Source organism: Ursus arctos, unplaced genomic scaffold (assembly GCF_023065955.2).
Source record: "Ursus arctos isolate Adak ecotype North America unplaced genomic scaffold, UrsArc2.0 scaffold_17, whole genome shotgun sequence".
In the NCBI taxonomy this organism is placed as follows: domain Eukaryota; kingdom Metazoa; phylum Chordata; class Mammalia; order Carnivora; family Ursidae; genus Ursus; species Ursus arctos.
The window spans coordinates 35,876,879-35,886,839 of NW_026622841.1; the positions used below are offsets into that span (position 1 = coordinate 35,876,879).

Here is a 9,961-nt window from a genome sequence, read left to right on the forward strand (position 1 = left end):
TAACTGAATTGGGTTTCTGTCCTGATTAACATAGGTTCTTTGTATTTTCTTATTTGTAGAAAAGCTTTGTAATTCTAAACTCTAGAATTAACACTTTATGCACTATATAGGTTAATAAAATTAGCATGGCCTTCCGTGACTTGGCCTCTGTCAACTTCTGCCATGTGTTACTCCATTCTGTCTGCACCACACACATAACATTTTAGATTCAAACAATAACTGTCATTGGTGTTGGGAACGTCTGTGGATAAGAAGCTTTTCACACAATTGAGTCTTTGGCATTTCTCTTCCATCCTTCATACAGATTCATTAACCTGGGACTCAAGACGGGCTTAAACTGCCAAGTGTATGGTGTACCCCCATCCAACCGTTGCTCTTGGAGCACTCCCCTCAAGCACCCCCTGTATGTGACCCTCGAAGCCCCTCCCCATGACCATCATCTTAACCCTTCTCCTCAAAACCAGTTTTCTGAGGGCCTAATTTTATTACAAGACCTGTGGATTTGAAGTTGCTAACGTCCCAAACTTTGTTGTTAGGGTTTACATCTATTGCTTCTGTGTGTGGAAACTACACGGCAATAGGAAAAGGAAAAGCATATTGTATGTCCTATGATGAGTGGTAAGGAGAAAATAAATGGGAAAAAAGTGAAATTTGAGGAAAGCTAGGACTAAGTATAAGAAAGCAAACCATGAGACTCTGGAGGAAAGATGTTCCATGCGCGGGAACAGCAAGTGCAAAAGAACTTGATGTGGGCGCAATGCCTGATTTGTTCAAGAAACAGCAAGGAGGCAGAGCCACTGAAGCAGAATAAACATGAGGTAAAGTAGTGGGTGAAGCCAGGGAATACATGGGGTAAGGGTGGAGGGGGGGCCAGATCATGGAAGACCTGGTTAGCCGGTGGTATGACTAGGACTTTTACTTTGAATGAGATGGGAGACCATTTTTGGGCCAAGAAGTAGCATGACTAGGTGCTGAGAATAGAACAAAGTGTCCAGCTCCCTATGTAAATTCTTAAAAATGTTTCTTTGCATATTTTCTTTGTGAAGGTAATAATAGAGTTTAGAAATAAAAATCACCCAAAAAGTGACCCATGAGTCCACAATCCTTGTAACACCCCATTAACGTTTTAATTTTCTCTATACACTTAAGTGTTCTCTCATACTTATCCCCATCTATACCTATTATACTGATATTTACAACAGGGGAAAAAAAGACAAGAGTAAAGTGTCCATATCTTGGTTTGTTAATGCCTTCTTTCCTCTTTGGATCATCTGTGCTTCTGCCTGAATCCTCCACTGGCTCTAAGCTGTCCTCTCCCACTTACTCAAAGGCATGTTCCCAACACTCTCCAGCTTGCATTATCGATTTTCATCTCCTGGATTTTTCTGATTATTATGCAAATTTGTTTTGTTTTTAAATCATGAACACTACAAAATTCTTTGGGCCAAGATGACCAGATCTGACCTGCCTAAACAAAGGGGATCCCTGAGAGATGGGAAACAAGTGAAGCAAATTTGGGTGGTCTCAGTTTACTACCTGGAGAGTTTCTAGGCCACAGCACAGGAAAGGAAGCAGAGCCTGGCAGGCTCCCTAAGTTAAGATGGAGCAGGGGGTCCTGGGAGGCCACAGTGGCTAGCTTTTGCAGGGCAATGTACCAGATAGGAGAGAACTAGACAGAGAACACTGGAGATCTGCAGAGGGCCCCCCTCCAGTGGAGTACTGAAGAGCACATGTGTATAGGGAAACTACCTGAGGTGGGGAAAGAACCATCCAAAAGGATTAGAGAGAAAAATCACTGGAGCTCACCAAGGGTACCTGAGTAGAAAACCTCATAATTCACAGGGCTTCAAGAACATTGGTTCTCAAGTGCAATTTTGCCTGCCACTACCACTGCCCCCCACGGACATTTGGCAACATCTGGAGACTTTTTTGGTTGTTAAAACCAGAGAAGATGGGTTCTACTGGCATCTAGTGGGTAGAGGCCAGAGAAGCTTCTAAATGTCCTCCAGTGCATAACAAATTATCCAGCCCTAAATATCAACGGTGCTGAGGCTGAGAAACCCTGGGTTTGAATAGTAGGAAGGGTCCTGCCTTGTTATGTCAGGAATGAGAGATAACGCCATTACCATATGCTATACAAATTCTTATCCACAAAGAGTTGTAGTAAAGTTTGCTCCCTTCCATATTGCTGATTGCAACACTCATTTATTAGACGTCTATTGCTTGAACCATCAGCAGTATTCTACATGCCTGACATATTTACATTTGGCTTCCAGAGCAACATCCTTGGTTTTTCTCTACCTCAAGGGGCATTTCTCCTCAGTCTGGACACTGCTATCTCTTCATCTCTCTGGACTTCTGTATGCTGCGGTCCCTGAGGGCTCAGAGTTCAAATCTCTTTCCTTCTCTACCTATATTCTCTTCCTGGGTGATCTCATCCGGTCTCATCTCCTTAAATACTATCATGACCGCAAAATCTGTATCTCAGCCTGGATCTCTTCTCGGAACCACAGGCTCATATATCCCAGCCATAGCCGCTCTGAGGCTTGCTTTAGTCTGAGTTCCTAAGGAAACGGAGCCTAAGATTAAAAAACAACCTTACTGCTAATACTTTCTTGGGGTGATGCAATCCCAGAAAAGGTTGAGGAAGGTAAATGGGGGGTGAAGAAGGAAGGAGAGCGCATCCAAGCGCTTCCTAGTAGCTGTCCGCTCAGTCTGACTGTGTTCAGAGCACAGGGGCTGCGGGACTACTTCAGCTCAGCCCACCCTGGCTGCGGGGGAGGGAGAGACGTTTCTGCAGACTCTCCCTCCCTCCGGTCCGTGTCTCCCACGGAGCAGGAATTCCTCCACACTTCCAGGTGGCACCATTCAGCCTCACACAGGTGGAGCGGCCGGCCAGAGGTCAAGCGGGAGTCAGTCGCTCCCTGGACTCGCGGTCTCGCGGGCCTGCGACCTCAGGGGTGGATGGATGATGCAGGCAGTCGTCCTAGGGGGTTATGGGTATGCGAGCGGAACACCCGCCCTGCAAATAGGAAGTGGCCTGTAAACTGGGTTTGGAACGACGGCTAATTAGGCATCTTAAACTTAGCGTGCCCCAACGTCAAACCTTTAATTTCTCCCCACACCTGTTCTTCTTATAGTCCCCTTTATCTTCGAAAGCGGCTGTTTTGTCCTTCTAGCTGCTCAGGCCAATAGCCTCCCTGCTTGCTGAACTTCACTCAGTTCTCGACGTAACAGCCAGATCACAGAGGTCAGACCACGGCACTTGGGCTTAAAATCCTCTTCCTTTTTGCGCCATTTAAATGTCAAAGGGGCACTGCGTCTGCACTTACTCTTAAACTATTTAGAAAAAACCCTACAGGGGCGCCTGGGTGGCACAGCGGTTAAGCGTCTGCCTTCGGCTCAGGGCTCGATCCCGGCGTTATGGGATCGAGCCCCACATCAGGCTCCTCTGCTATGAGCCTGCTTCTTCCTCTCCCACTCCCCCTGCTTGTGTTCCCTCTCTCGCTGTCTGTCTCTATCTCTGTCAAATGAATAAATAAAATCTTAAAAAAAAAAAAGAAAAAACCCTCCATATAGGTAGATAAATAGATAGATGGATACAGATCTATCTGGTTAAACAAAGCAGGTAGATAGAGAATCATAAAGAAATTGTAATAAAATGCCAACGTTTGGGGAATCTGGGTGAAGGGTGTATGGGAATTCTTTGTACTATTTTTGCAATTCTCTGTATGTTTGAAATTACGTCAAAGTCAAATTTAAAGAAAGCTTAATGGCCTAGTAAGGGTGAATTACTAAAGGAAAATCAGGGTAGGTGCTACTATTGAGAAAGCTTGGGGTGGGGGTGGGGGTGGGGTGGGGGGAATACTGAGAAAAGCAAGTATAAATTATAAATATCCACTACAGCCATAATTTAATGTGATGATGTAGAGCTGTGCTTATGACATGTAAAATGTTAATAACAATGGGGAAAATTTAGTTTACCATTATCACTATTGTCTTTGAAAAAAATAGTACATATATATGTATGTAGAATGGCACACACCAAAATTCTACGTTCACAAAATAAGCTTCTGGAGAAGGTGACTTTTATCTTCATTCTCTTACATATTACCATTTTTTTCTTTTTACGATAAGCTAGCAGCACATTCAATTTTTCTTAAAGATTTTATTCATTTGAGAGAGAGAGAGAGGGAAAGCACAGAGGGAAAGTAAGAGGGAGAAGCAGACTCCCTGCTGAGCAGAGAGCCTCACATGGGGCTCCATCCCAGGACCCTGAGATCACAACCTGAGCCGAAGGCAGATGCTTAACCAACTAGCCACCCACACACCCCTAGCAGCACATTTATAATCAGGAAAAAAAAAAAAATGTTAAAAAGAAAGAAAATTCTCATTTAGGTCAGGGGTCAGCAAATTCTTTCTGTAAAGGGCCAGATAATAAATATTTCAGCTTTGCAGGCCCTACGGTTTCTGTTGCAACTCTGCAACTCTGCCGTTGTAGCAGAAAGCAGCCATAGATAACACACGAACAAATAGGGATGGCTGGGTTCCATTTCAATGTTTACAAAAACAGGCAGCCAGGCTGGCCTTCTTGTGGTACTTTGCTGATACCTAATTTAGATGGTTACTTTCTTCCCTAAGGCAAGAAATGTTTCCTTTCCTGTAGAACTTCGTATGGGCCCCCCTGGACCAACTGATGGCCTGAGAATTCATTCCACTGGCTCTGTTCAATTAGCTATATCATTGACTAAGCAGGCTAAATGAAATTCAATGAAAATATCTAACCCAAACCATGTTTATAAACAAATGACAAACGCTTTGTCTAGAGAAGTGTAGTGTTGTAAATATGCATTGTATGATACTGTAGATGGATTTAGTCTGTCAGAGAACTGGATCCCAAATGTCCGAAAAAAGATTCCTTTTAATATGCCCTGGAGGCTCAGCTGCAGCTCACTGACAGCTGGAGTGATCAAAGGTTTGAAGGGTACCCCAGGGAGATGTGGAGAGACGGATGTGCCAAAACCCTGGAGAAAGCTGGGCTCCTCCTCTTGTTGTTCCAGGAGTTAAATCTTCCTCTGTAAGGATCATACTCTACAGCTTCCATAAAATGATTTGGGTAATGTACCATCTTTTCCTTACCTTGAAGAGATTGTGTAAGATTGGTTTATTTCTTCCTTTAACATCTGGACGTATTCCCCACCGTGATATCTGGCCTGGAATATTCCTTATAGGAAAAATTTTAAACTACAGATAACTTCCTTAATAGACCCCAAATTATTTAGATTTTATATTTCTTCTTGTGTTAATGTGGGATAAAATTTCAAAACGTTTGATAAAATTATTAATCGTATCCTTTACATTATATCTGTAATGATTGTAGATCTGCAGTAATGGCCACTTTTGCACTCCTTACACTGACAGATGGTACTTCTCTCCTTTTTTGTTCTTGATTAGTTTTGCTGGGGCATTATCAGTTTTATTCTTTTCAAAAGCTGAGCTGAAATGTTTGTTTCCTGTTTCATTAATTGATGCTCTACAATTTTTTTCCTTTCGTTCTTTTTCCTTTCATTTTTGTAAAGAAGCCGTTTATTTTCTGTTGACCATATTTCCATTTTCTGTTTAAGAGTCTGTGGCAGAACAGCTCACAAGCATTCAGTAGTCATTCCTATCCATTCAGGGGCCTGAGTTGTGGGAACTGCAGACCAGCCTTCAGGGGCGATCTGCTGTCTAGGTCCAGAGGACACACCTGCACACCTTTAGAGCAGTCTGGGACCTCAGGTTGAGTAGCGGTAAATTCAGGAGCGGGAGCAGTCCGTTCACCCTGAAATTCCTACTTTGTCACAGCCATTTCAGCAGTGGCCTGCTCTTCCCCTCCAATCTCTTCAGAATCTCTGTAGAAGCAGAGATCAGGCATGACCTCCTCTAGCCGTTCATGAGATATGGTGCCACGCATGGGCAGACCTCCTTGGGCCGGCATCCAGCACATCAGACCCAGTAAGTGAGCTCCCTTGCTGCACGGCATGGCGATGTCCACATACAGCAGATGAGTTGCTCTACCGTTGCTGTGGTAGGCAGGTCAACATGACATACCTCTGTGACAGGCTGGTAGTCAGCCCTGGGGTCAGTAACCACCAGAAGTCTTGGCTCCTGGAAGGCTGCCTGGATCTGGTTAGTGAGGGCTCCAGGAGAGCAGTGGACAGCAACAGGGGTGGCTCCAGTGACAGCAGCAAACTTCCGCACAACTCGCTGGCCAGTATTCCTGAGGGTCGTGATACTGACATCGGTTGGGTGTCAATGGCAACAATGGCATGAGCTACCAACAGAAGCTTCTCCTAGGTTCTCTCCAAATTTGTGATAAAGATGCCATCACTTTTCCTTTTGTAGGTGTACTGTTCCATTTAGAAGTCAAGTTGGTACCACCTAAGTGGGTACCTGTTGTAAGGAATTTGAGAACACCCTCTTCCTTCATTTGCAGGACATCAACTATTCTGGAGATCGTGAAAATTTCCCTTTAAGCCACAACGGGAACACGGAACAGCACTGTATGAACCTCTCTACATTCTTTCTTTAGATTTACTTACTATTCTTTTTTAACTTCTTGCAGTGGATATTTAAATCAGTGAATTGTAGCCCTTTCTTTCCTAATATATGCACTGAATGCTATAAATTTCTCTTTAATCAGGGCTTTAGTTCTTTCCCATGATTTTCACTGTTACCCAGACAAAAATACCTTTCAAATTTCCACTATGCTTGCTTCTTTTACCTATAAGTGATTTTTTTTTTTTTTAGTGTGTGTGTTACTGATTTCTAGCTAATTTTATTGTTGTCTGAAAACATATGCTAAGTCTTGCTGTCCAGTGTGGTAGCCACTAACCAGATGTGGCTCTTTAAATTAATTAGAATTAAATAAAATGTTGTTCGGCAGTCACATTAGCCACATTTTAAGGGTTCAGCAGCCACATGTGGCTAGTGACCACTGTATTAGCTATGTGATTACTGTATTGAACAATACTGACAAGAACAGACTAAGTTTTGTTGGACAGCACTATGCTGAATTATTTCATTCTGATGAAATTTGTTGAGGCTTGCTTTACAAACCAGCACACGGTCAGCTTTGGTAAATGCTCTCTGTATACCCAGAAGGAGTTTTCTGCCAGTGTTGGTTGCACTGTTATCTATATGTCAATTAGGTCATTTTATTAACATATCCTGTATGTCCACATGTACTATATTCTTAAACATTTTTTCTGCTTATTTACTGAGAGCCGTGTGGAAGTCTTCCACTAGGATTGTAGATTTATCTTTCTCATTTTAGTTTTGTCAATTTCAGCTTTATACACTTCGAAGCAAAATTATTAAATGTATACACTTCAGAATATTGTATTTTCTTGGTAAGTTGACTCTTTTATTAATAGAAATGTCCTCTTTTATCTCTAGTAAGCCTTTGGCTTTAAGGTCTACTTCTTGTTTAATATTGGTACAGCTATTAACAGCTTTCTTTTGGTTAGTGTTTTAATGGAGTATCTTTTTCCATACTTTAATTTTAAATTCCCTGGATCCTTGCCATTAGTGTGTCTTGCTTGAGTAAGTACCATATAAGCCTTAAGAAATGCAAGAATTTTTGTCTTATATTTCATTTACATATAATTACTGATGTAATATAATTACTGATCTACCATGTTCCTATTTGTTATCTATTTATCTTGCCTATTCCATGTTCTTTTTCTCTTGCCTTCTTTTAATCAGTTTTTATTACTCTATTTTACTTTCTGTGGACTTGTTAGTTGTACTCCTCTTTTACTCTAGAGATTACAGCATGCAGCCTTACTTTATTAGAATCCGTTATAAATTAGTACTTTTACCACTTCCTCGATAATGTACTTGGGTCCTGATTTTAGGCATTATTATCTTTTCTTACAATTAGTATTCGTTAAATTTGCCTTCGGATTTGTACTTTCCATGGTTCTTCATTTCTTCCTAAACTTGTTTTTCGGTCTGGAATCATTTCCCTTATGCCTGAAGAACTCCTTTTAGTATTTGCTTGAGTCAATGGGCAGTGAATTCTCTTGTTTTTATCTGGAAATGTATTTATATTGCCTTTAAAATTGATTTTATTAATTTTTTTATTTTTACTTATTTAATTTTATTTATTATTTAATTATTTAATTTTATTTATTTTTAAAGGATTTATTTATTTATTTTAGAGAAAGAGAGCAAGTGGGGGAGGGGCGGGGGGAGGGGCAGAGGGCAAGAGAGAATCCTGAAGCAGACTCCCCACGTAACGCAGAGCCCAACACGGGGCTCAAACCCAAGACCCTGAGATCACGACCTGAGCCAAAATCAAGAGTCAGATGTTTAACCAACTGAGCCACCTAGGTGCCCCTAAACTTTTTATTACTTTTATTATTGTATTTTTTGAGTATAACTGACACACAATGTTACATTAATTTTAGATGTACAACATAGTGATTCAACATCTCTACATGTTCTACTACGCTCACCATAAGTGTAGCCACCACCTGTCACCATGTATATTGCCCTTCCTTTTGGAAGTTATACTTCTGAGATATTACATCATCTTCTGACATTCTGTTGAGAAGTTAAACCTCAGTCTTATTTGTTGCTTATTTGAATATGATGTTTTTCTCTATTTTTAAGATTTTTTCTTTTTCTTTGGTTTTGTTAGGTAATGTCAAGTGTATTTTTCTTTGTATTTATTCTGCTTGGTGTTTGTGGTACTCCTTTAATTTATGACCTGATATTCATGAGTGTTGGAAAATTCTTGACCACTCTTTCTTTAAAGAGACTTTCCCCATCATCTCTTATCTCGTTTCAGACTCAAATTATTTGTATGTTAGAACTTCTTACGATATTAGATACGATTGCTACACTGTCCTCTGCATTTTCTATGCTTTTTTCCCCTCCATGCTTCAGTCTTGGTGTTTTCTTTTTTTTTTTTTTAAAGATTTTATTTATTTATGTGACAGAGAGAGACAGCCAGCGAGAGAGGGAACACAGCAGGGGAGTGGGAGAGGAAGAAGCAGGCTCTCAGCGGAGGAGCCCGATGTGGGACTCAATCCCGGAACGCTGGGATCACGCCCTGAGCCGAAGGCAGATGCTTAACGACTGCGCCACCCAGGCGCCCCAGTCTTGGTGTTTTCTTATATCTTTCAGTTCACCAAACCCCATTTCAATGTATCCAATCTGCTGGTAATCCTGTCTATTGAGTTCTTAATTACAGTTGTTATTCTTTATCACTTGTAGAACTTCCATTTAAATACTTTTCATACAAAACAGAGGATCATAGGGGAAGGGAGGAAAAAATAAAACGAGACGAAATCAGAGAGGGAGACAAACCATGAGACTCTTAATCATAGGAAACAAACTGAGGGTTGCTGGAGGGGAGAGGGTGGGGGGTGGGTAACTAGGTGATGGGCATTAAGGAGGTCACGTGATGTAATGAGCGCTGGGTTATATAAGACTGACGAATCAGGGGCGCCTGGGTGGCTCAATTGTTAAGTGTCTGCCTTCGGCCCAGGGCGTGGTCCCAGGGTCCTGGGACTGAGCCCCCAGCCCCTGCTGGGAACCTGCTTCTTCCTCTCCTGCTCCCCCTGCTTGTGTTCCCTCTCTCGCTGGCTGTGTCACTCTGTCAAAAAAATAAATAAAATCTTAAAAAAAAAAAAAAGACTGATGAATCAATGAACCCTACCTCTGAAACTAATAATACACTATATGTTAATTAACTGAATTTAAATTTAAAAACATTTTCATAGATTATAGTAAATTCTGATAACATTTATTCATACTAGTCATCTATTTTGTTAAGCATATTAATTATAGTCTGTTTAAAAATTTGTTTAAAGATGTTATTTATTTCAGAGAGAGAGAGAGAGAGCAAGCACAAACATGAGCAGGGGGAGGGTCAGAGGGAGAAGCAGACTCCCCGCTGAGCAGGGAGCCC

General features: G+C 41.5%; 1 pseudogene; it reads right to left on the reverse strand.

Annotated features, from left to right (window-relative positions):
* Positions 1–5,358: 5,358 nt before the first annotated feature.
* On the reverse strand, positions 5,359–8,114 carry LOC113253336 (40S ribosomal protein SA-like; annotated as a pseudogene).
* Between the last annotated feature and the right edge of the window lie 1,847 nt (positions 8,115–9,961).